The sequence below is a fragment of the Rhinolophus hipposideros genome (genome assembly GCF_964194185.1).
Source record: "Rhinolophus hipposideros genome assembly, chromosome: 2".
NCBI lineage: Eukaryota > Metazoa > Chordata > Mammalia > Chiroptera > Rhinolophidae > Rhinolophus > Rhinolophus hipposideros.
The window spans coordinates 110,057,774-110,081,186 of NC_138048.1; the positions used below are offsets into that span (position 1 = coordinate 110,057,774).

The 23,413-nt window shown below is 53.3% G+C and overlaps 1 pseudogene across 1 annotated transcript; it reads right to left on the minus strand.

The window, feature by feature from the left end:
- Positions 1-12,282: 12,282 nt before the first annotated feature.
- Positions 12,283-13,677, minus strand: LOC308508361 (non-POU domain-containing octamer-binding protein-like; annotated as a pseudogene). Its single transcript has one exon. The product of its transcript is annotated as a non-POU domain-containing octamer-binding protein-like (transcript).
- Between the last annotated feature and the right edge of the window lie 9,736 nt (positions 13,678-23,413).

Genomic DNA, 23,413 nt, shown 5'->3' on the forward strand with positions numbered 1-23,413 from the left:
CTTGTTGGGGCACTGGCGAATGTTTGCTCCCTGTGTTTCCAACCCAGCCAACATCGAGAAGATAGTGGTCTGACTCCCCTATCTATGGCTCCATGGGTGTTCCTTTTTGGCCTCACCGTATCCTGCGTTCTCATGTGGGAAGTGGGACCAGAGACCCTGCACGACACGGTTCATGGCTGGTAGTCACTTCTAGGCCTGTAGCTTCCTTCACGAAGATCTGTGTTTACCTATGAAATTGCCTTTTGTGTCTGCGCATCTAAGATAACAGATCTTTGGAATGTCGAGTACTCTCCTTTCCAGACCCCTCAGGGCACAACCTCACCCCAGAGCACAGACCACAGAACCCCTCCTTGTTACCTTGTCCCTGCGTACCATCTCTATGTGCTGTAAATATGAATTATTGTCTATCCCGCACCCACCAGCGTAAAAGAAGTATGTGTCTCTTGTGTTGCTTTTGATCGAACCCCAGAGATTTCCCCACTTTGCTTTCTCCCACCCCCTTGTCAACAAAAACCATCCAGCCTAAGAGAAAGTTTATAAGAGTTTATTTGAGCCAAATTGACGACAATGGCCGGGAAGCAAAATCTCAATGGATTGAGAAAATGCTCCACAAAATGCTGGTTTGCATTTGCAGCCTGTTTTATACATAGAATCAAAAAAGGAATGTTACATGAAATCCATCGGTGGTAGATTAAGGAGTAGGAGAAAGCAAAGCCGGATATCTCTGGATTGGATAAAAGTAAATTGGAGAGACAGATATTTCTTTTACACAGGTAATATAGGATAGTTAATAGTTCACTTTTTATAGCTCACAGAGATGGTAATCCGGGCAAGAATAATAATGAGGGATTCTATAGTTTCCTGCTCTGGTCCAGAAAAAGGGATTACTGACATTCCAAGAATGTCACCTTAGGTGCAAAAAGACAATAGACAGGGCCACTTAAGGTGAAGATTGACTTTATGAAGGAAGCTTCAAACTAAAGATGTGACTTCCTGCCATGGCCCACCTTAGTTATGAAATTTTTTTATGCTCATGTCATCTTATGTGGTTATTTTCAGTCTCCTGAGCTTGTCAGATTTAATATGTGGCCCCTTTTCCGTCCACACTTCCCCCTTTTGGTCATAATTCAATCCGAAGAGTGCACTGATGACCAACCTTTTAGTTGGATAGTGCTAGTGCTAGGCAGGCTCATTCCTAGGAAGTCTTAGTGTCAGCGTTTGTCTTGCTGAATATTGGACCATTAGGGGTAGGGCAAGACCATAACCTTGGATGGCAGTCAAGGCTGAATTATTTATTTATTTATTTAAAAGAAAAGGTGAGTAGGGCCGGCCTGGTGGCTCAGGTGGTTGGAGCGCTATGCTCCTAACACCGAGGTCACCACTGTGATTCCCACATGAGCCAGTGAGCTGCGCCCTCTGCAGCTCAGATTGTGAACAACAGCTGTCCCTGCGGCTGGGCTGCTGTGAGCAGCCAGAAGTTGGCATGAGCTGCTGTGGGCTGCTGTGTTGCAGTGGGTTACCGTGGGCTGCAGCCATCATGAGTGAACGGCAGCCGACGAGAGCTGCCGTGAGCTGTTGTGAGCGGCCAACCGACGACCGACTGCCTCAGCCGGGGGGAGCGCAAGGCTCATAACACCAGCGTGGGCCAGGGAGCTGTGACCTACACAACTAGACTGAGAGACAACGGCTTGAACCGGAGTTGGGGGGGGAGGTGGAAGAAAGGGGGGAACGTTGAACAAATGAGAAGCAGTCAGAGCCTATATGTCTTCATTAAATATATCCTGGATCATTTCTAATGTTTGAGCTATCATGATCCGAGTTTTTTCCTCTGTCTTATGTTGCTTTTTTGTATCCAGTATAACATGTACAAACTAGGGCCAAGATCAATAGTATTAAACCAATAACACCGATGAGGAGCAGAAAATGTCCAATATTAGACAAGTATGAGTCTGAGCAGAGCAACCATCCTAGCCAATGAAAGAACCATTTACATGCATTATTATAATTTGTTTTTATTAAGCTAATTATCTGTTTCTTCCCTCGTCTACTTCTGTTTGTACCTTATGATTAAGTTTGGCCAGTGAAGGAAGACTGTCTATTATTTTATGATCTAGGGCAGGGGTGTCCAAACTGCGGTCCTCAATCCATTGTTAATTGGCCCGCAGCAAATTCCAAAAATATATTTAGTTTACTTAAATAAACCAGGTGAGGCAATACGTACTTCACCTCAAGTGAGTGGCCCGGCTGTTTGTGTATTTTACCGCATATGGCCCTTGGTGAAAAACGTTGAAAAAGTTTGGACACCCCTGGTCTAGAGGTTCTAATTTTTCTTTTGGCCAATTAGTTTCCATAGAAATGACTTCATGGGGAGGATTCAGTTAAATTTCCCAATATGTTGGATTTTCTGTATCAATATTATGTGTTTTATTAACATCAGGCAAAGTTAATTTGCTTATGATTTTTGTGTTACCCCATATTCCTATAGCATATACTGTAAACCTGGTGTCATTACCATAGAAATCAGTTAGTATGACACAAGAATTTTCTAAAGATGATTTCATGGAGTAAAGAATATTATTGGCATCCTCCTACAGTAGCTCATAAAGTATATAACAGATGTTCTATCTGTCCAAAATACAACCCTGGAAAATCACTGCATGGGTCCCAAGGACATTTCCCTTTTCCTTTAGGTCCATTTGAGGTATGGTAATTGGATTTTATCCAAATGCCACCATCTCAAGGATACAAATATGCATTAGTCATGATTTATATGTTGTCTCACTGGGTTGAGACATTTCAAGGAAATTGAATTTTCCAAAGATGACTTAAACAATATCTTTACAACATGTGGATTTCTAGAAATGGGCCACTACCCCACTAAGAGTGGAGTTTAATTCCCGTCCTCTTTAATCTGGAAAGGAAGGAAGGTTTTGGTATGCTTGCTGTTAAGGTTTTCATTCAAATGACACTTGGGTTATCTTAACCCTTAATCTTTAATGCCACCTCAATGATTTTTTTTTTTTTAAAAAAACAGCTCAAATAAAGTCAGGGCCTCCTACCCTAAAAGAGGGAGGTCTGGGGACCGGACTGGTGGCTCAGGCGGTTAGAGCTCTTTGTTCCTAACTCCAAAGGCTGCCGGTTCAATTCCCACATGGGCCAGTGGGCTCTCAACCACAAGGTTGCCAGTTCGATTCCTCGACTCCCACAAGGAATGGTGGGCAGCGCCCCCTGCAACTAAAATTGAACATGGCACCTTGAGCTGAGCTGCCGCTGACCTCCTGGATGGCTCAGTTGGTTGGAGCGCATCCTCTCAACCACAAGGTTGCTGGTTCGACTCCCCCGAGGGATGGTGGGCTGTGCCCCCTGCTACTAGAAAACAGCAACTGGACCTGGAGCTGAGCTGCACCCTCCACAACTAAGACTGAAAGGACAACAACTTGACTTGGAAAAAAAAAGTCCTGGAAGTACACACTGTTCCCCAATAAAATCCTGTTCCCCTTCCCCAATAAAACCTTAAAAATCAAATGAGGGAGGTCTGGAAAAACTCACCCAAGTTCACCTGTGCGAAGCAGGGAGCCAGTGGGGCACAATGGACCTCTGCTGGTACCTAGCACTGAATCTGGTTCTGCAGGGTGGTCCTAGATGGGCTGCTTTGGAATCCTGCTGACTACACCAAGTAATGTCAAAAAAAACCATCCAGCCTAAGAGAAAGCTTATAAGAGCTTATTTGAGCCAAACTGACGACAGTTGCGAGGAAGCCGAGTCTCAACGGATTGAGAAAATGCTTCAAAAAATGCCGTTTTGCAGCTTGTTTGCAGCTTGTTTTATACGTAGAATCAAAGGAGAAAGGTTACATGAAATCCATTGGTGGTAGATTAAGGGGGTGGGAGAAAGCAAAGTGGGGAAATCTCTGGGATTGGATAAAAGTAAATTGGAAAGACAGGTACTTCTTTCACATAGGTGGTACAGGATAGTTAACAGTTCACATAGAGATAGTAATCAAGGGACAAGAATAATAATGAGGGATTCTGTAGTTTCCTGGTCTGGTCCAGACAAAGGGATTACTGACATGCCAAGGATGTCATTTCCCGTGATGGACCACCTTAGAATTTTTTTATGTTCACACCATCCTATGTGGTTATTTTCAGTCTCCTGACTGTCAGGTTTAACCTGTGGCCCCTTTTCCGCCCTCACTCTTAACCTACCACCCATGGATTCCATGAGTAGAACCTCTGGTAGCCCCCGCGGCTCCTTTGACTCTAATGTATAAAATAAGCTGCACAACTGCTGCTCTCTGGAGCATTTTCTCAACCTGTTGAGATTTTGCTTCCCAGCAATTATCATCCATTTGGCTCAGATAAACTCTTGTCAGACATTTTCTCAGGCTGGACATTCCTTCCTGGAGAGTCTGGATAACGTCCTTGTCCCTGGAGCTTTGGAACACACTGCCCCCAACCAACTGTCAGAATGTGTGAGATCAGCTGGGGGGCTGGGGCCCCTCACAGATGAGGGCAGGGCGGCTCTCCCAAGCCCTCGGGATACCCAACATCACCACCGCAGAGCTAGGGGAGCAGGCTTGGCCCCTGCACGACCCCTGGTGACCCCTGGGGGGAGGGGACAGGGTGGAGAAGAGGCACTTCTCAGTGCTAAGAGGACAGACTAGCAGGAACCTCACTAACTGCTTGTGCTAACACTGAACCAAAGGCTTTCCCTCTGGGGTGAAGCGTACCCTATGAAGTTGAACTGGCCAGGAGAGTCTATTGTTGGGGCACGGTGCTATTTAAAAGGAAATGTTTGGGCAACTCAGATGTAGCTAAGGTTGGCCTGGGCTATGTGAGTGGTGACGCAGCGGCACTGGGATATGCCCGCAGATGTTGGAACCACATCCAGGATGTGGGCACAGGGACTGCAGAACAGGCAGTGTGTCATACAGGTGCAACTGCAGGATACCCTTCCATTATGTCCTTCCGGTGTGTGCTGCTGCGAGCTGGGGAGCCAAAGATGGCCACCCCAAAACGTGCCTCTGTGATATTGATTATCTTAGGCTGGTAATTTTTAAGGAACAAAAGACTCAAGAAGACCCTATGACCATCCCTCTAACTAGCTAAAGGGATTCTGATGGGGCACTCGCTCCAGGAATGGAACTGTCATCACAGAACTGCAGGTTACTAGGAAGCAGTGTGACAGCAGGAACCTACCAAGGCCCGTTTGTTCAGTCCTTTTTGTGTCCCATCAGTAAAGGTGTCTCGGCAAACATTTGTCTACCAAACATTTGCTTTTCAATCTCCGTGTGAATCAGCTTCCAGCCCTGTGAAGGCCCACACCACATTCTCCCCACCGTCCCTCCCCTTACCCCATCTGCCCCACATTCTTTGGGGACCCCGTGTTTCCCAAATGTTGCGAGCGACTCCTAGGCTCACCGTCCATGCTGCAGTCTCTTCAGGCAGGTCAGGGGGACTGACCCCAAAGAGACTCCCAGACCCCCAGGATCGACCTGGCACTGACTGAGGCTCCGCGGTAGCCGTGACATGAGCAAAAAACAGAGGACGCAAGATCTTACATGCCTGTCAGTGTGCTCGTTACTCATTAGTCGTCAACGCACCACACAGTGAGGCATCAGTCATCCATACACCACACAATGAGGCGTCAGTCATCAATACACCACACAGTGAGGTGTCAGTCATCAATGCACCACACAGTGAGGCGTCAGTCATCAACACACCACACAGTGAGGCGTCAGTCATCAATACACCACACAGTGAGGCGTCAGTCATCAATACACCACACAGTGAGGCGTCAGTCATCAACACACCACACAGTGAGGCGTCAGTCATCAACACACCACACAGTGAGGCGTCAGTCATCCATACACACACAGTAAAGCACACAGATAATCATAAAGTATACAATAGTTGGGTAAAATAGAATAATGAGGTCAGTCAGAATCCTGGTGGAGCGAGAAAGGGCGGCTAGTCCAGGAGATTGGTCCGGCAGAGGTTCTGTCCAAGCCGAGCAGAGCTGAGTGGCAGTGGGGTCACCTCTCAGTCGAGACCAGCTCTCTGAGCTGCAGAAGTCCTCAGTTCTTACATAGTTCTGAGAGCCTTCCTGACGTCACCTTGTGGGGCAGCCAGCCAGCGACCCTGAGGTCATCATATCTTCAGTAGCAAACTTTCAGAGTGTAGATGGTTATACCCAGTTACCAGGGCAACCGGGCCGCTTCCTGGGTATTGTCTGCTAAGTTCTCTGTGCATGTCCAACATGGAGTCACTCTTGCTCACACAAAACTCATTCTGACAGCTTCCAGAGGTGCTCTACACAATGTACATAATACATTTGGGCGTTTTCTCCTGTGAATCTGCCTAATGGTCATGTGATTAGCCAGAAAAACCCAGGAGGGTGGAGGGAAATGTAGTCTTCCTCCCCAAAGGCATATGGGTGAGTGTGTAAGGGATCTGAGAGGGCTTACGATCTCCAGGTCCAGCCGTGGAGACCCACAGATCGGCAGTGCTCCCGCCCTCCGCCTCTCCCAGATGCTGACTCTGGTTCTCCCACCTGTTGATGTGTGTCACCTCCTACCAGCCCCTTGCAGTCCCAAAGGCCAGTCCCCTCACCAGGTCCCAATGCATGCAGACCTGAGTAGCTGCTGGCTCCAGGACAAGCCCTAAGGACCATCGATGGTGGTTCCTGTGCTGTGTGACTTATGCTGCTTGTGCAGCTGTTCCATACACGAGGAAGCAGAATGGACACGTGTTAGTGACAGCCTCAGTGCAGGAGTGAGTGACCACCACTAGGGGGCAGTGTGGCTCTGCCAACGGTAGCGTGGTGCGCTGGTCCTGGGGACTCGTAGGGGACCGCTGGGGACCAAATAGGCTGGCCACCGCTGCCCTGGGAGTGCAGCTGGGGAGGGCAGGCCTCCTGCTTGGTATTTGGCCCAGGGCCAGGGCCAGTGCCAAGGGTTCGGAGACCTGGCCCCAGGGTGCAGGACCTTCTGAGGATCCCGGTGGAGGGACAATTGGGCCACTGTCATCAGGGACAGGAGCAGGTGTCTTGCCCAGAGCAGTGCCTGGAGGCAGAATGTGCAGAGCCTGAGCTGCGGGCACCATCCCTGGCCCCTCGCTGAGCCCTGCCTGGGTCCCACGACTGTCCTTGCAGCCAGGCCACGGGGCTCTGCCCACCTGCCCAGCCTGTGCCTGTGTCTGGGGTGTAGGCGGGCGCCTCAAAAAACACATAGCTGCTTTGTGTTCATTTTTAACATAAGACCTCGGCCACTAGAAGCTCTTTTTCTCCAGAAAAAAACAAGCGAACAGATTTCCCCAAACTGGAGAGGTGCGTGTTGCGGTACCGTAAGTCTCCATGGCCCGACCTTCCCGTGAGGAGGGGTCAGCAGGACCCAGCTGTGGCTAGGTGACTGGTCAGGACCCGGCCCTAGCCCCGGAACAGGCCCATGGTGGCTCGGGGCTGGAGGGCAGGGGGGCACTGCCGCCCACAGAAGGGCTGGGGGCAGGCACCTGTGGTCATGGGTCCTGTGGCTCCCTCCTTCTGTGGGTGCCTGAGGTGCATCCTGCCGTCAAGGGGGCAAGAGTCCCTGCCTGGCCAGGATCTGCCTGAGTGACGCAGTCCCCTGTCAGGTTGTAATGGACGTATCTGAGGCCAAGTCCTCTGCCAGCCCTCCAGCACGTCCCAGGACAGAGTCCCAGAGGAGCTGGCTGGCGGCACCTGCACTCCCCACCTGCTCCCCCCACCCACCCCAAAGGCAGAGCCACAGCCCCATTGTATCACCAGCTCCCAGCCTTCCTGCCATTGCTTTTATATTGTGTTAAAATACACATAACGTATTATAAAATTCACCATCTTAACCACTTTAAGTGCACGGTTCATTCACATTGTGTGGCCATCGCCATCATCTCCAGAACCTTCCATCTCCCCACACTGAAACTCCGTCCACTATCTACTTTCTGTCTATGAATCTGGGTAGCCATCAGCTGTTACCGGTTAGCCATTAACCACTAATATAAGTGCCATGTCTACGCTAGGGGGTTGGTTGGTTGGCAGAGAAGCAGATGGCAGATTGCGGCTCGTGCGGCTCCTGCTTCCTGTGTCTCACCCGGCTGCCAGCGAGACGGGTACAGGAAGACCCCTTGTTGGGGTACTGGTGGATTGTTTGCTCCCTGTATCTTCAACCCAGCCGCCAGAAAGAATATAGTGGTATAAACCCCCCATGGCTCCGTGGGTGTTCCTTTTTGGCCTCGCCATGTCCTGTGTTCTGGTGCGGGGAACGGGACCAGAATCCCTGCAGGACAGTGACTAATGCTCTGCTGCAGTTTTTACTATTATTGTTATTAATAAATTGATAGGTGGAAACTCTGGTGATTGAGTTTTGTTTTACTTTGAACCTACTACCCAGATTTATGAAACCCTGGCATTATACCTTGTTTCCATTTTTCAGTGGAAACCATGGGGAGCTAGCACTCCCCACCCCCATCCCTTCTCCTCTCCCCAAAGGACGTGTCATGAATTTGGGGCCACAGGCTGTTCTATGCTTTTATGTCTTCAAAATGTTTGACCCTGGTATTTCACGACTTTGAAATTTTTAAGTGGCACCATGCTGGCTCTGGAACTCTTTTCTTTTAGTCCTTTTTCTGAATGCAGAGCTGTCGAGAGGTGCCCGGGTTGGGGACATGGCCACCAGGTGGCAGGAGGCTACTGGCGACAGGTCCTGGCTCCGGCTCCCCCTGGGCGACCAGGCGCAGCACTGCACATTGGAGCCTAAGAACGGGGCTGGATGTGGGCGCCAGCCAGGCCCCCCCTCTACCGCCCCACCGACTGCAATCCGGCCAGCAGTGGGCAGGGAGGGGTGTGGAAGGGTGGGCTCCACTCAAGGGCAGACACCTTGGCACAAAATGACCGACAGGGAATTCCCCGAAGCTGAGGGGCAAAGTGAGGTATCAGGTCCCTCCTGTAGGAGGGAGAGTGGACAGAGCTGTGCCGGGGGTCCCCATGGGCAAGCCTGGCAGGTATGGGTATGTGAGGGAGGGTTTCAGACCTTGACGCTGTAACCCAGGGGTAGCCGTCACTGGTCGCACTGTTGGCAGACGGTCAGTGAGTAGTAAGAGTGCTCAGTGATGGACATGATGAGCTTGGCACCTGTGTCTAAAAATACGTCTATGGGGGGGCGTCTGGGTGGTTCAGTTGGTTAGAGTGTAAGCTCTGAATAACAGGGTTGCCTGTTCGATTCCCACATGGGCCAGTGAGCTACACCCTCCACAACTAGATTGAAGACAGACACCTGCCACTGAGCTGCCAGAGGGGCAGCCGGTGGCTCAGTTGGTTAGAGCATAAGCTCTCGACTCCATGGTTGCCAGTTCAATTCCCACATGGGAGGGTGGGCTGCGCCCCCTGCAACTGAGATTGAAAATGGCGACTAGACTTGGAGCTGAACTGCACCCTGGAAAAACACACTGTTCCCTAATAGTCACCAATAAAAGAAATTTAAAAAATTAAAAATAAATGTGTCTGTGGGCGGAGCAGTTGGACTCAGCACTGGAAGCAGGTTTGCAGGAAGACATGGGATTGGAGGAGCCCCGGAGTCCCATACGGCCCTCACCCACTGTCACCTGCCTTACCTGCTCATTCCTGCCCATACCTGCCCTCGCTTGCCCATACCTACCTACCCATATCTGCCTATACCTGCCCTCACGCGCCCTCACCTGTACTCAGTGGCCCTCACGCACCTTCATCTGCCCTCACCTGTCCATACCTACTCTCACCTGCCCTCCCGGCTCTGGGACCTTCACTGACCCAGGCCCCTGGGGCCCTCAGAGCTGACAGCAGCCAGGTGGGGCAGTGTGATGGCCCTGAGGGTGGGGGTGCCCCTCCTGGGACCAGGCGGCTTGCTGACTCCTGAGGCCGTGGGCTCCACCACCACGTTTTGCTGAGCCTGAGCGGTCACTGCGTCCCCTGAGATGGCCCCGTGTGGTAGTGCTGCTGACTTCTCAAGCGAAGCCTGAAATCGGACGTGTTTATGGGAAAGCCCTGATTTTTAACTAATTAAAACTTTTAAATTAGTTAAAACTAATTAAAATTGACTAAATTTGTACCAATTAAAACTAATTGAAATCTTTTCAGAACAGTGGGCGGACTGAACCCCAGCAAGGCAGGCAGGGCGTGGTGGCTGAGCGGGGCCTGAGGGCCTGAGCCAGCACCAGCCTGGTACCCAGGACAGGGCAACAGAAAAGAGGTGATCGGTGTTGCTGTCACTCATGCCTGTTGGCCACGCCGAGGTTTCTAAACGGACGCCCCCAGCCTGGACAGAAACAGAGGTTTCTGGGAGGTGCTGGGTTAGGGCCAGGGAAGACCTGGGCTGGGTGGCCGTCCTTGCAGCAACCCCTGTGCACGCCCATGTCTCTTTTCTCTGGGACAGCGTCCTCCCAGGCCTCCCTTGGCCCAGGCTGGCCTGCTGCTGCTCCTCTGCCCGCCAAGGGGTGCAGCTGTGTGAATGCCTTTTCCCTCAGGTGACAAAATCCTGACATGCCTGGGGCAGGTGGGGGCCAGCTGGCACGGGGTGAGCCACCAGGCACATCATGGACTGCGCACCCTGGGAGGGGTGGGGGCCCTTGTGACGGTTGTCCTCACTGCCCTCCAGCTGCCTGCCCTGAAGGGATTTGATGGCCCTCAGGGTGACGAGAGGGAAGGGCTCATCACAGCTCAGGAGAGGAACCACAGCTGAGCTAAGAATGCAGAGCCACTCAGGCCCAGCAGAAACAACCCCGCGAGGCCTGGGTGACGGCCTGGGCCTTGGCCCTGAGACTAGGGCGGGGCCTTCCATGGCTAATAGAGAGGGCGCTCATTGTTTCAACGCTTGCTCCCTGCTTGGAGGGTACAAGCGGGCCACCTGCTCAGGGGCAGTTTCGGGGTCATGCTCTCCAAGTTAGGCTGCTGAATAGCTTGATTCTTTATTTAACTGTTCTGCTCTTGTAGCTTCATTGTCCCTTTTCTTTTTCCTGCTTCACTTTACCCCTCATCATTTTTTTTAAATGAGGAATATTGGGGAACAGTGTGCTTCTCCAGGGCCCATCAGCTCCAAGTTGTCCTTCAATCTGGTTGTGGAGGGCGCAGCTCAGCTCCAGGTCCAGTCGCCGTTTTCAATCTAGTTGCAGGGGGCGCTGACCACCATCCCATGTGGGAATTGAACTGGCAACCTTGTTGAGAGCTCGTGCTCTAACCAACTGAGCCATGCGGCTGCCCCTACCCCTCATCATTTTTAAACATTGTATTCCCATCCCCACCCCTTCCCTTTGTCAACCATCAGTTTGTTCTCTGTATCTATGGGTCTGTTTCTGTTTTGTTTATTCATTTGTTTGGTTTTTTTTTTTTTAGATTCCACATATGTGGTCATATGGTATTTGTCTTTTTTTTTAAGTCTTAAAATGTATTTTAATAAGTTGATGCCTCATGACTGCTTCATTTCTCAGAAAAACTCCAATGGCATCAAGGACAAATCAACATGGTAAACCGATAAAAAATGCACAGCATAACTACTAAGATAGGCAAGGCTAAGAGCTACTGTCAGTCTTTCTGCATACAGCAACCCTGTTCCAAGATTGTACTAGGCCTGTCAAGAAAAGCTATGAACAGCAACAGCAGACACAAAAGGGCCACTCCTGGGTTGTCCTCACCCAAGAAAAAGATGGAGGCCAGTTAACACAAGATTTTTTAAAGATATACTAAAATGAAAATCTCTAAGAGAAAATGTCTTCCTTAGGACATGGAGGGGTAATATATGGGGTATAACAGAACCGTACATGTGTTATCTGCGACCTCTGCGGACATTTGCCTGAATTCCCCCCGGGGAGTGAATGGAGAATGAGACTAAGGTCATTGGGGGATGTAGCGTTTTTGTGGTACATGTGGCAGTGTCTCTGGGGTTGGGGGATTAGAAAGAATGAGAACCCATGGAGAAACAGGATGGACGAAGAATGGAATGATCAAGATTAATGGGGGCTGTAACTGGATCCATTTTGCCACGATCCCCCACCCCCCAATAATCACGAGACTTCAGGAATGCACCACAGTTTAGATTAGTTAATTGACACACCACATAATTGACTTGTTAAATACGGCCCCTCCCTTGCCCCCTGCCTTCAGCATACTCCCTAGAGTAGTACAGGCAGGGAAGACCTAACTATTGGAGGAATCCCTAACACTTTTCCAGGGGGGAATTCTGGCTAGTCCAAAAAGCGTCCTTCTTTTAAAGGTGTTGGGAAACTAGACACTGCAACTTTATTAGTATCGGTGACGTTTGGTTGGAGCGAATTCAGCTCCAGGAGCTGCACGGTTGAATGCAGGAGTGGTTCCACCGATTGCCCCAGTTCCTTCCATTGCAGCAGCTTGGCCAAAGCGTTCAGTTGTCGGTGGGGTCAGCCCCAAGGTTCCGTCTGGCATCAGAGGGGCAGACCCTGCAGGAGCTGGGGTACCAGTTGGCACAGCAGCAGGAGGCCTGGCGCCTCTGTTGTTTCTGCCATAGCTCCTCCCACAGCCCTCGGCCCATCCGAATCTCCTGCTCTCTCGCATCAGGGAAGGCTCCCTTGAATCCTTCCTGTGGTCGCCGCATCTCTTCCTCAGGGCGCCTGCGCTCCTCCTCCTGCCCGAGCTCTAGCTGCTTTCGTTTTTGCACTTCTGGGTTGCGCAGCTCTTCCATCCTCCGCAGTTCTTCTTGACGCCACATCAGACCCTGCCTCCTTACCATGACCTGGTGCTCATGGCGGGCGGCCTCCAGCTCCATCTCCAGCCTCTCACGGGCCTCCTCGAGGTGGCCGTCCACCTGGTCCTGCTGCTGCTTCTCCACCTCAGTGAGTGCCTTCCAGCGCCTGCCAGGCTCCTCAAAGGAGCCAGGCTGTGCGAATCCAGGTGGCTGCTCGCGCTCCTTGTGAAAATGCTGGTTCTTTACAACCAGCTTCTCTGGAAGTCCCTCTTCATCATCTAACTGGTCCATGGGCTCTACGGTCTCAGGGTGAGGAAATGTGGTTCGCAGGAAAGAGCCTTCACTGCATCTGTCCAGAGCTTTCCCAGCAGCTGGCTTCCCTGAGAACTCAACGGTGCCTTTCCCTGAGGGCCTTCCGCAGTCGTCCACAATGACCGCAGCCCTCTCCACGTGCTGAACCCAGAAAAGGCTTCCTCCAGCAGCTTGTTGGACACATACTGAGGAAGGTATCGGACTGTAAGGTATGCGCTATGGCAGGCGAAGCGCACGCCAGCTGCTTTCCACCGAGGGGCATGTTGTCCAGCTCCACTTTGGCTGGATCTCTGCTAGGCTTTGTGTTTCCAGTCGGATAAAGCCCTTAGCCTTCTGAATGAAGACTTTGCCTGCCTTCCCGTATTTCTCAAACAGTTTTCTCATTTCCCCTCAGTGATGTCAGGGGGAAGGTTGCCCACAAAGAGCTGGCTCTGTTGGGTGAAGCTGGGACTCTTCTGGTTTCCTAAAATTCTTCAGGTCAATAGTCAAGCCTTCATTTTGGCTGCTGGCTTGCTGCCCATTTGCAGGTATTGATGGCGGCGGTGGCTGCTGCTGGTGCTGCTGGTGGTGCTTCCTTTCAGCATGGATTTGCTTCTCCAAGTTAAAGGTTTTATTACTCTGCATTTCTGCACCCCTCTATCGATGGTTCTCTCTCCTCGGAGTAATGGCGACGGTATTTGTTTTTTTCTGTCTGACTTATTTCACTTAGCATGATACCCTCACAGTCCATCCATGTTGTCGCAAATGATAAGATTTCATTCTTTGTAATGGCTGAGTAGTAATCCATCGTACAACCTCTTCTTTATCCAGTTGTCTATCGCTGGGCACCCGGGTTGCTTCCATGTCTTGCCTATTGTGAATAACGCTGCAGTGAACATGGGGGTGCAGATATCTTTTCAAATAAGTGTTTTGGATTTCTTCAGATAAATGCCCTGAGGTAGAATTGCCTCGTTATGAGGTAGTTCTCTCTTGAACTTTTTGAGGACCCTCCACACTGTTTTCCATGGTGGCTGCACCAATTTGCAATCCCACCAACAGTGCCCAGGGTTCCCTTTCTAAACCGCATCCTCGCCAGCGCTTGTTATCTCTGGTCTCTCTGATGGCCCTGCTGACAGGTATGAGGTGGTATCTCACTGGTGTGGCTCGATATTTTCAACAGTGGCCACCCCCTTATCCCAGCCTGTCTCAGTGGTAAAGGGGTGGTTGACTCCCATGCCCTCATCGTGGTGGTCCCCAAATCCACACCTTTATGAGGGCTGTGACATGGGCCATCCAGAACCACTGAGGTCATGGGAGAGGCGCTGGGACTCTGGAGCCTGAGGACAAGCTGTGGCCATCCCTGAGGGTGACTTGCCGGGGTCCCCGGGCAACCTGGACATGGCCCAGGACAGAGAGGAGCCACATACATGCCGTCTGCCAGCATCTGCACCAACCGCCTTGAGCCCAGCGCAGCCCGCACCGGGCTGCTCTCCCGCCTTCACGGGGAACTCCTGTCTAGAAGATGGAGGAGCATCAGCCCAAACCCAGCTTGGGCTGGGCTCCATCAGCTGTGGTACTGCCTGGACAACCGTGTCCAAGGTTCCCCACCTTCTCCTGGACCTGCATTGTCCCCCACGGTGTCTGCTAGCCACCTTGTCTTTTCACGGTAATTGAATGGAACCTGAAGTCAGTCAGTTCCTCAACTGCATGAGTCACATTTTGGTGCTCATGATTGGGCAGCGCAGACACAGACCATGTCCATCACTGCAGGGAGCCCTGCGGACAGCACTGACCCAAGTGACCTTCCACAGCTGCCTGGACGTGCCCCCCCAACTAAGGCTCCCCATGCCAGCCACTCCAATGCCCAGATAGGGTCCCTCCCCACCCAGCTGTGTACGGCAGGAGAGAAAAGAATGGGTGACCACAGGGGCGTGAGAAGAAAGAGGTGCCCAGGAGCCCAGTGGTCAGTGTTGGAGGGTCCTGCCTCTCCCCATCCCACCAGCAGCTGCTTCTCCCTGAGGTGGGGGAGCCACCAAGGTGGGTGGGCAGGGGCGTAGAGGTGCCCTCGACATGCAGCAAGGTGGGAACATGGAAGGGGCCCAAGGTCCCATGTCCCACACCAGACTTGTCTATCTGCAACTGGCTGTGGATTCAGACAACCCTCAAGAGCCAAACGAAACACCAAGCAATGCTAGAATCGTGAGGATGAAGTGACCCAGCTGGTTAAACATGTGCGTACGGACATACTTTATATACAAAATGAGGTATGCTTAGAGATCACGTGAAGCAAAACGGCTGGAATTATAGGATGTGGACAGTCTTCCCATCCACAATTATAGCTGGCGATTTCAAAGCCCTGTCTCAACAAATTGACAGAGAACTCAGAAAATGCATATCCAACTGAATGATACCATCAACTAAATTAGTGCATCTAGAACGTGCCACCCAACAGCAACAGAGCACACAACGTGGGGAGACGGGCGGGCGGGGTGCTGCCCCGAGTCACCCGGAGATGAGCAGATTCTGTAAGAGCAAAGGCAAGAGGGACTGCGCAAGACGTGAGCTGTGCCTGTGACGCAGGACCCGAGCACCTGAGGGAGCGGATGGCGACGGGCCAGGTGTCTCCTGTGGGAGGGGAGGCTGCACGTAGCAAGGGCAGGAGGCTGGATGGTCCCTGTGCGGTGGCTCCAGCTTGGCTCAGCGTAGATGCCGACAGCTGCATACAGGAGCACGGAGGGATGTGTGTAGACACAGGCGCGCACGCACACACGGCTCCCCGCTCTGTCAGCTGAGAGCTCCTGGAAGCAACACCACCCGGCAGCAAATCACACACACACCGGCGCCCACCTTTCTTCCGTTCTCGAACACCTTTCTTCCCTGAGAGGAACCAGGCTCCTTGGAGAAGTGACAGATTCTGGGAAAGGGCAGGGAATATGCAAATGAGCCTGGAGCAGCTTGTGGGGCCAGGAAGTAGGAAAGTGCTAAACACTCACAAACAAAATGCCCCAGGCTGATGGGGGGCGTCAAAGAGTTACAGGAGTCAACTGAAAGCCTCCCATGACGGAAGCTGCAGCAGGTCCCGCCCCAGGTCTAAAATCAACATCCACGCGTCACACAGACGTGAATGAACAACTGACGAGTCCGTGGGAAGAAGAGGAAACTCCCGTGTAGACGCTCCACGTGCCTTCTGTGGCCGCCCCGTCCTCCAGGAGGGGCGCACCGTCCCCCTAGGTGTGGGCTGTGCACGGTGACCTCCGGCCACAGAGAACTGGGGGGGAAAAGTGGTGTGGAGTGGAGGGGCTGGACAGACTCCCCTCCGCTGGGGCCCCGGTCAGCACCAAGGACGGTCATGGTGATGAGACGGAGCCTTGATGTGTGATGGGAACGCACGTGACCGCTGTGGCCTCCCTCCCGACAACCTGTGTCCCCAGTCCAATCACGAGAAGTCATCATGCTGACCCCAGGGGAGGGACATCCTACAAAATGCCTGACCAGCCCTTCTCACCACGGTCAGGGTCACCAAGGCCATCAAGAAAAGTCTCAGAAACTGTCATAGCCCAGAGGAGCCCTCGGGACACGGCAACCAAATGTCATGTAGTGTCCTGGCTGGGATGCTGACAGGAAAGGACAGTAAGTAAAATCTAATAATGTCTGAATAAAGAATGGACTTTAATTAGTACTAACATATCAATATTGATTCATTAACTGCAATGAATGTACCAGATGAACGGAAAATGTTTATAAAGTGGGAGATGGATGCGTGTCGTATAGAAAACCTTTGTATTATCGTTATAATTTTCTCTGTAAATCTAAAACTTTTATAAAATAGTTTATTTTTTTAAAGAAAAAACTATATTAAAGGGAAAAAAACAGCCAAGATTTTGCCCATGGCAAATAAGCACATGTACAGGGGTCATTATTCATTAGGGACAAGCAGACTGAGCCCCACGAGACAGCAGTGCACAGCTGCTAGGTGCCTGAATGGAAAGCCTGAACGTTCCAAGTGTTGGCCAGGTGGAGGGCCTGGCACTGCCCCTCTGTGGTGGGAGGTCGCAGGCAGGACACCGGCATGGCCCAGCCACTCCACTCCCGGGTATGTACCCAAGAGAAACAGAGCATACGTTCAGCGCAGCTCTAGCTGTAATGGCCAGAAGCTAGCACTCACCCAAGGTCATCACGGGATCACTGCAGAGTGGCGCGTTCACACTGGGGCAGACAGCGGCAGGGGAAGAGACAGACGGTGTCCACCTGGCACCGCGGGGTGTCTCAGGGTGACCTCCCTGTGTCACACCAGAGGCCCCCCGACAGCTGTACTTGCCGTTGATCCCAGGTACAGGGCATTGTGGGGCATGTGGGTCAGACGGTCGTGGCAGGGCAGGAAGACACTTGGGGTGCAAGTGTGTGCAAATCAACTGTCCGCTTTAAGGCTGTGCAGTTTATCCGTGTTCCCACTAAAGCTGCAGGGAAAAGCACACAGCAACCCGAGAAACCAGAATTGTGGGTTTTGGTAAAATCTGTGAGTCGCTGGTGTTGCAGGCAGGGGGACGGTCGTGCACAACCAAGGCACAGCGCTGCCTCTGGTGTTTGTCTCGAGTGTGCGAAAGTCTTCTCGGGGTTTTAAAATGATAAACGTGCTGTGAAAATGCCCCGATCGCAAACACAAATGATTGAAACTGGCCCCCACTGAGAGGAGCTGTGTCACTGGACCTGATTAAGCGTCATCCGGCCTCGGCCTCGTGGCACAGCAAGCAGCTCCGATGGAGGAAGTCATCATTTTTAAAGCAAACGTGTCGTCTGAATTCCGCCTTTGAACCGGCTCATGTTTAAAAAGGAGCCCATGTAAGAGCTGCCTTTTTCTTCCCCACTTCTTCCGCACCCCCCCCCCTCCGGTTCAAGCCGTTGTCTCTCGGTCTAGTTGTGTAGGACGCGGCTCCCTGGCCCAGGCTGGTGTCATGAGCCTTGCGCCCCCCTTCCCACCGCCCTGCTGAGGCAGTCTCACGCTGGCTGGCCGCAGGTCGCTCATGCAACTCACGGCGGCTCACACCGACCTCCAGCTGCTCACGGCAGCCCAGCTCCAGGGAGAGTCGTTGTTCCCAGTCTTCGCCGTAGAGGGCGCAGCTCACTGGCCCACGCGGGAATCGAGCTGGCGACCTCGGCCTTAGGAGCACGGCGCTCCCACCACCTGAGCCTCCCGGCCGGCCGGAGCCGGCTTTTCCTTAGCAGCTGTGTGGAACCGCCCCACTGAGTTCCTTGGCAGGAAGACAGCAGCCTGGGTTGGCATCCTGATTGGGGGAGGGGGGTAACCAGATTTGGTCCCAGAACTCAAATGGAAATTTCCAGAGACTTTTTTCCTTCGTCACATCTTTAATTTATCAAATGGGTCTCTGCTGCTCTGATTGCCAGCTCTGCACAGCTGCCAAGGCAAGGGCTGGAATGCTTCCCTGGGAAGCGTTTGGATCTCAGTGCTCCATCTGCACATCCAGATACCAGGACCAGAGGGCCATGAGGACCGGGGCCGGGCTCCCAGCCCTGCTGCAGGCCTACCTCCCAGACCACCCCTGAGAGCACAGCTTCCTCTGCGAACAGCAAGAGTGGGGTGCTCCTGGACTCGGGCAGCTGTGCTCCAGGCCAGGGTGGGTGGCATGGGTTCTGGTCACTCTACCCAACCTGGAGAACTGATTGACTGTCTCTGGAACCCACTTTCTCCCCGCAGGTGAGGGCTCCCTCCTGATCCAACATCCCAGGGCTCTGTGGCCTAGATTGGTGCTTTTATGGAGTGCTGTGGCTGTGTTAGAGGTCAGTGGTCAGCAACTGGGCCCCACTGGACAGAGGGCACCTGGCGTTCCAGCAGAGGCAAGAGATTTAACTTAAACTTGGGGAGGGGCGCCATCTGAGAACAGCTCTGGGTCCTAGGATAGGATGGAGCTGAGGGTGAAGAGCTGGGTGAGGCCAGCCTCCCCACTGGCCCTGGACGCCCCACTGGCTGGACTCCCGCCACCTTACACGGGATCTGGGGCTGTCAGCCCAGCCGCCTTCTCCTGTTGTTTGGTAACTACCCCGATTTCCGTGGGGGTCCCTGCTCCTCCAAGCAGACTAGGGACACTCACCCTTCCTCAGCGAGGGTGCCCTCGATGGCAGGGCTCTCATGTTCCTATTCTCTCTCTCTTTCTCCCCCACTCCTCCTCTCTCCCTGTCCCCCCACCCCTGTGGGTGTGATGCTGGAACCAACAGCTGCATGGATCGTGAGGGAAGCCACGCTGAGGGTGAGACTGGTGGGGGAGGGCATGCGCCGCTGTCTGTAGACACGTGACTGGAAACCTGATTACTCCGAGCCTGAAGTCCGCCTGCCTTGACTGCCTGGTCACCTGAGTCGGCGTCTGCCACCGAGTGCGTGGGGAGCCAGTTTGAGTTGGGCATTCTGTTTCTCAGAACCTAGAGTGTTCACCCGCCTCTAGCACAGGGAAGCACGTTTTCTAGAACGAGAGGGTACCTTGACCCCTCAGGTCGCTAAAGTTGATCCTGTGTTGGTTCACACACAGAAATAATCATATAATCACACCGTGACCAGCCCCACCGTGGGGAGCGCCTCTGTGTGACAGGTCTTCATGGCAGTAACACGTCACCTGCCAGCAGCTTTATGAGGTAGGAACTATAATTACCTCTGTCTGCAGAGGGGAGGAGGCTGGAGAAGACGCGGGGCTACCACCAAGTCCCCAGGCAAGAGGGGAAGGCTGGGGCCACTGAGCCGCCACCTGCCGCCAACCCCTCAGGCCCCATGTGGCATGCACGGGGCAGTGGCCACCGGCTGGCTTTCTCTCGCTGGCTGGCTCTGTGCTGTACTCCAGGTTTTCTTTCTTCGTGGGAGACCCGTGGGTGTCTTTAGAATGCCTGTGGCCCAAATTCCTTCCCATCATGCGTCTGGGTTTCTTGGTTTTGATGCTCTAATCTATAGCTGGTGGGTCAGAAGCACAGGTGACCATGTGGACTTGTGATTGGCATCACAAGTGAGGGGGCAGGGCCGATTGTGGGACTGAGCCCTCACCTGTGGGACCTGCCGCGCTCCCAGGGTAGATGGTGTCAGGACTGGACTGAGCTGTAGGAACCGGCAGGAGTTGGAGACCCGCGTGTGGTTGTGGGGAGCAGCAGCCTCCCCCCCCCCAAGGAAATGTCCTTGTGAGAGTGAAGGAGACACAGGAGTATTTTCCCAGCTCACCTGGGTCTCACAGGACAGGGACGGAAGGTCAGACCAGGACATGTGGGACCAGTCTCGGTGGGATAATCTGCGACAGCGTTTGCACGAATCCTGTGTCTATTGGTGAGTCAGTGCCCACAGGTGCCCTGAACTTGTGTGGGCCTCACTATTCCAGTAGAGAGGACCTGTGAGAAGATGGCTGGCGAAACTGGTGGGGTGGCTGGATCCCAAATGTCAGACCTGCACCCCTAGACCTGGCTGCTGCTTTGAAGGTCCGTAGTCCGCCAGCCCGGCCCACAGCTGCCATCCCCTTCGAATGGAGAAACGCACATGGGTCTGCTGGCCTCGCTTCTCTCTGCCAGGAGGGGCGGCAGTTACAGGCCCTGTGCACCTGCTCACCTCCGTGGTCAGAAGCACGTTCCAGAATGGAGGCTTCAGACAGGCCTGGGGCAGAGAGCTGACCCCTCCTAGCAAGACCACAGTGCCCACCTGCCCGGTGCTCCTACTGACCCGAAGGTTGTAAGTCTCTCCACTGTGTGACTCTGTCCGCTCCTCGGAGGATCAGCTTTGGGCTGACGCCCCCTCCTGTCCCTGAAGGCTGGGGGAGTGTAATGCAGGGTCTCGGCTCCCTCTCCCCACTCCCCGCACAAGAACGCAGGATATGGTGAAGCCAAAAAGGAACACCCACGGAGCCATAGATAGGGGAGTCATACCACTATATTCTCAATGGCGGCTGGTCAAGACACAAAAACAAATATCTGCCGATACCCCTACAAGGGGTCTGTCCTGCTCACCAGTCTCGTTGGTGGCAGGGCAAGACACAGGAAGTAGGATCCACACGATCTGCAATCCTCCATCCGCGCTTGCTAACCCCACTTGCTAGCCGGATTCTGCTGCCCGCTTCTTTGCCAACCAACCAACCAACCAAGTAGCCTAGCCATGGCACTTATATTAGTGGTTAATGGCTAACCGGTAACAGCTGATGGCCACCCAGCCACAGCGGATGACCATCTGATCACAGCTGATGACCATCTAATAACCGAGCTAGCACCTTTCCACGTGAGGCTGACAGCCTGGAAACTGCTTTCTGGGACTCTGTCCCGACAGGGAGCCCTGCACCCTGTGTGCTGGCTGGGCTCCAAAGCGCCTGGCTCTGGATTCTGCCATCTGCGCCCCTCCCCCATGCCCAGGGAGTGATTTGCGCCTTTTTTGCAGGCAAGAAAGGGCAGCTGTGGCCTGGTCTCACAGGGGGTTCACAGAAGCACAAAGCTTTCTGAACTCAGTTCAGCAAGAATGCAAGAAACTCAATTTGACACATGGCTTTCAAAGGCTGGGGTTGAGGGGAGGGTTCAGTGGCAGAAGCTCCCCAGGAAGTGAGGAGGGGCACATGGGGCCCCCTGACCTCTGAGGGCCGAGAGGCTCCTGCCTTCCAAAAAAGTAGTAAAAATTCTTGTCATGCAGCGTCTCTGGTCCCACTCCCCGCACAGGAACATAGGACATGGTGAGGCCAAAAAGGAACACCCACGGAGCCATAGATACGGGAGTCAGACCACTGTATTCTCACTGGTGGCTGGGTTGGAGACACAGGAGGTTGGAGACACAGGAGGCAGGAGCCACACAATCAACAATTCGCCATCCGCTTCTCTGCCAACCAACCAACCAACCCTCTAGCGTAGATATGGCAGTTATATTAGTGGCTAGTGGCTAATTGCTGATGGTAACAGCTGATGGCCACCCAGCCACAGCGGATGACCATCTGATTACAGCTGGTGGCCATCTAATAACCCAGCCAGCACCTTTCCACATGAGGCCAAGAGCCTGGAAACTGCTCTCTGGGACTCTTGTCTCTACAATTCTGTTACAACTGTGTTGATATGAACAGCAGTGTACTAATATTATGCATGAAATATGTCCTTCCAGCTGAAAGTTGTTTTTCTTATGATTTAAAAAGTAATTACAACATTGGCGTGGCCCGGGTCCAGCCTAGCAGGAGGAGCTCAGAGACACTCAGGGTGCGTATGGGGGGCAGTGGGAGGGGCGGGACTGCCGCAAGCCCAGCGGGAGAGAGTGAGCACACGTGTGGAGCACCTGGAGCCAGGGCACAGCCCCCATCCCCATCCCAGCTGGTGAAGACTGCATCTGGGAGTATTTGGACCCGAAAGCAGGGAGGGAGGTGTCTGCTGGGGGCTCCTGGGCCCCGGGCCGTTTGTGGCCTCCAGGCTGTAGTGCTGGGAAGAAGCCTTGGTGGCTGGTTGAGCTGCTGAGAACCTTCTGGCACCTTGAGTGAGCCTGTCATGGCCCTGGGGGCTGGTGTGGCTGGTGTGAGCTACACCCCAGAACTGACAGACCCGCCCACAGCCTCCCTGCCCGCAGGGGAGCGAGGCCAGCAGGGCAGCAGGGCGACGGCCCAGAAGTGGCCCTGCTGTGGACCCTGTCCCATCCTCAGCCTCCCGGGTGGGGTGGGGCTCATGCTGGGCTGAATCGTGCCCCCCCACCCAGTTCCTATGCTGAGGGCCTTATCCCCAGCAGCTCCGAATGTGGCTGCATTTGGAGGTGAGTCTCTAAGAGGTGATTAAGTTAAATGAGGTCAGTGGGGTGGGCCCCGATGCAGTAGGACTGTGTCCTTATGGGAAGGGAGATGAGGACACAGACACACAGGGACGAGCACGTGAGGACACAGGAAGCAAATGGCTGTCTGCACGCCCAGGAGTGGCCTCAGCAGGCACAGCCCTGGGACACCTGGATCTTGGGCTCCGGACTCCAGGAATCAGAGAGAATGAACTTCTGTGGCCTGAGCCACCCGTTTGTTACAGCCCATGGGCCGCATGAGCTGACCAAGACGGGCCCCCTCTCGGAGAAGGGGGGGGCGGGGGGCTGTGTGGTGGCACCAGGGTGTGAGGGACCTGCTCCCTCCCCAGGCTGCTGCTTTGTTCCCTGTGAATTCAGCACGGGCTGCTTTACCAGGATCTGTGACGAGAACGCTCACATAAGATGAATTTCCTGATGGAAGGTGTGAGGGATGAGGGCATGGGGGCCGTGTGGAGGTGCCGTGTGCCAGGCCCTGGGGGTCCGAGTAGACGAATCGGGGTGATGCCATGTGGCTCTGACTCCCACCATCTTGGGAGCAAGCGCGTTGTCTCGGCATTGAAGCTTTGTCATTTGCCCTGAGGTGGCCCTGTGCCCGCTCCTATAAGGAGAGTGAGCTTTGGTGGATCAGCCCCGCTAATTAC